At 34.3% G+C, this 3432-nt stretch overlaps 1 non-coding gene across 1 annotated transcript; it reads right to left on the reverse strand.

The window, feature by feature from the left end:
• Positions 1-1588: 1588 nt before the first annotated feature.
• TRNAK-CUU lies at positions 1589-1661 on the reverse strand. Its single transcript has one exon. It is a non-coding gene; the product is annotated as a tRNA-Lys (tRNA).
• Positions 1662-3432: the final 1771 nt, after the last annotated feature.

Raw genomic sequence — 3432 nt, forward strand, 5'->3', positions numbered from 1 at the left:
TTTATCAATCCCAAGTCTTACTTAATTATTCAAAACTAAAACTCTCAATTACATATTCATATTTTGGGTTTAACTATTAATTTGGAGGCTTTCGAGTATGAATTTGACCAAACGGATTTTGAAATCGGAATCAGGACGTCGAAAAACATAAAATATGACTTTTCCATAACTCAAATTCGTGGTCAAAGTCAAAGTCAAAGTCAACGGGTTTGACTGTCGATTTGGACGCTTTCAGGTTCGAATTTGGCGAAATAGATTCGGGACGTCGAAAAATATCAAAATAGATATACCCTGAAAAATTCAATGGTCGTTTACTAGTTGGTCAACGCCGGTCAAAAGTCTGGTCAACGGTGCTCACAATCAACAGTCAACTTTTACAAAAATAGCATCCAAATAGAAATTAATTTCAAAACTAGCACCCTATTAAAAATATTTATGAAACTAGCACCTGTTAAAAATATTTACAAAACTAGCACCCTTTTAAAAATATTTACAAAACTAGCACCTTTTAAAAATATTTACGAAACTAACATCTTTTTAAAATATTTACGAAACTAACACGCTTTTAAAAATATTTATGAAACTAGCACCCTTTCAAAAATATTTACGAAACTAACACCGTTTTAAAAATATTTACGAAACTAACATTGTTTTAAATATATTTACGAAACTAGCACCCTTTCAAAAATATTTACGAAACTAACAGAGTTTTAAAAATATTTACGACACTAACACCCTTTTAAATATATTTACGAAACTAGTACATTTTTAAAAATATTTACGAAACTAACACCCTTTTACAATTATTTACGAAACTAGCACCTTTTAAAATATTTACGAAAAATAACACCTAACAGAAATTAATTACGTGTTAGGCACCCTTTTAAAAATATTTACAAAAATAACACCTGAGGCTTTCAAATTTTCCTCTTATAAACCCAGAACGTCAAATATATGAACTCGAACCCAAGATAATTCTCCTTGCGAAAAGAAAAAAATTATTATTAAAAACTAATTTAATAATTCAATAACACAATTGATAAAACGAGCAAAGAAGTTTCACCAGCTGGTCAACAAACCCGGAACACGCCTCATCACATATCAAACCTTCGTCCATAAAAAAAATCACGGTAAACGGTCATAGATCTGTAGCAAGAACTAGATTGAGATGAAAAACATATCGCTTTAAAACATCCTTAGGAAGTTTCTGCTCTCGATTCAGCCAAACGGTGGTCGAATATGTGAAATTAAGGGTTGAGTTTACGTCGTTAGAGGACACCGGTTGATTTTCGACGATGGAGCACGAAATCGACAGCTAAAACAGTGATGAAAAATGGTGACTTAAGGTTCTCCTATTTGGGAATTAGCTCTCAACGGGGAAGGAATTTGCAATAATGGTTAATCACCCGATCTTTAAAATAAAACAACCACTTATTGTTTTAAATAAAACAAATAGCAACATGGCTTAAAATTAGCAGACCTTATTCCATATGTAATGGGGTAAGGGAGAGGTAGGGTAGTAGGCTGCCCCCAACACTGGGTTGAGAGCAACTTCCATAGAAGACCTCTGGCAGTCAGAATTATGAATTGCCCACCATGGGACTCAATCCCACGACCCCAAGGTTAAGAGCCTTGTGCTCTACCAACTGAGCTAGACGGGCAGTTCAAATAGCAACATGGCTTAGTGGTATATAAAAAAAATATAGCATCATGGCTTAGTGGTTAGCCATTTTTTCCACTACATGGGACAAAGGTTCTAAACCCCATGACCACCATTACTTACTTATAGTGCTATAATATATTTATTTATAATATTGTGTCAATTTATGGGGTGTGACAAGTTGAATCTAGCTTTATTGTATATATATTATAATCGCTTTCATTGGGCTAGCTGAAGGGTTTATCTCATCACAAGATCTTCGATATGACAATTGTAGTAGAGCAAACACCGAACTGTCGAGTATCCGAGTAATGTCACAGTTCGAATGTAATCTATTCATAAAGCCATGGCTTTTGAGTTGCCTCTATAACCAAATGCTTTAACGGAATATCTTAGCTTTATTGTATAATTTATAGTAATAATAATAATAATAATTTATTAACCTTTTAAGTATTCAAATTTAGAATTTCTTAAGCTCATCGAGAAGAACCTGTTATAGTCTAGGTGTCTTTGATGGTTAGGAAATTCCACATTTAGAGTTCAGTTCCCAGATAATTGACCTAAACTAACCTCGTATACTCCACTATTCAATTTATGAAGATTAGGATTATCATTGAACGTCTTCAACAGAAGTCTAGTTTAGGCAGTTTTGCAATGTCATACATAAGAGATACCCCATGTTGTCCGCTCCTATTCATACCTGAATGCCAAGCCTCTTGATCATTTCCTCATGAGAGAAGAATACTATATTGGTCCCTGCAAGAGAAGGGTATGGTGTTTGAATATATCATATGGGGTAAGGTCAAGGGTCCTTATTTAATCAGTTTTCAATCTTTTCATTTTGTCAAAGATCTATTACTCTTATTCTTAAAAGAGCTTTCAATCTAGTGGATATTTAAAGAATTTCAAGTTTAAAAATTGCACATTGCTCATAACCTCATAAGGTAGTATTTTATTTAAAATGTTCGATTATCAAATGACTTATAAACCTTTTAACAAAAAGAGAAAGAAAAGAAATTCAAACAAGATAATATGAGAGTGTATCAAAAGTTCCTAGTGGTTGCAATGGTTTCTCTCGATTTGCATCATAATTCCCTGTCATTCATTGAATATCCATGCCCCTGAATCAATTAAATTTTGAACCTTACGCTTCAATGCCCCCACCATTCTTAGTGATGCGCCTTTGACTTCAGACGGTGATAACATCATGTCCTTAACTCTCAATCCTTTTTTTGTACGAATTTGGTGACTTCATCTTACCTCAAAACTTTTATCGTAAGATTCTCCACAAGTTACTCCCAGGATCCGTGATTAATGTATGCTGAGATGCAATGTATACCATGTATTGTACAATGTATATATACTAATGCAAAAATGGAAAGATGCACATGCAAATGTAAAGATGCAAAAATGGGAGTACAAAATGCGAGATGCAAATGCAACAAGGAATTGATCCCAAAAATTAATTGTTCCTTGAACAATTCTTGAAAAATCGGCAATGTCTCAGTACACTGGGGAATTGAAAATCTGGTCCATATGTATGTTGTCTAACTTATACGAGAGTTTGGGTATGGCATCATTCTTCAAAGCTTATACTTCCTCTCCTACTTTCAGAAATCTTTCGAGCTGGTTCGTGATCTTCAACTGTGGGCTTTAGCGTCGAATCTTCTCGAGTCCAACTTATTACCTCAGCAGGCATACGTCTGGCTCGTCTTCCTTAGTAGGTAGACTCTCTCTTGACGCTACTCAATCTACGTAGAGCATCTCCGAAA

The sequence above is a fragment of the Hibiscus syriacus genome, unplaced genomic scaffold (assembly GCF_006381635.1).
Source record: "Hibiscus syriacus cultivar Baekdansim isolate YM2019G1 unplaced genomic scaffold, ASM638163v2 tig00111582_pilon, whole genome shotgun sequence".
NCBI lineage: Eukaryota > Viridiplantae > Streptophyta > Magnoliopsida > Malvales > Malvaceae > Hibiscus > Hibiscus syriacus.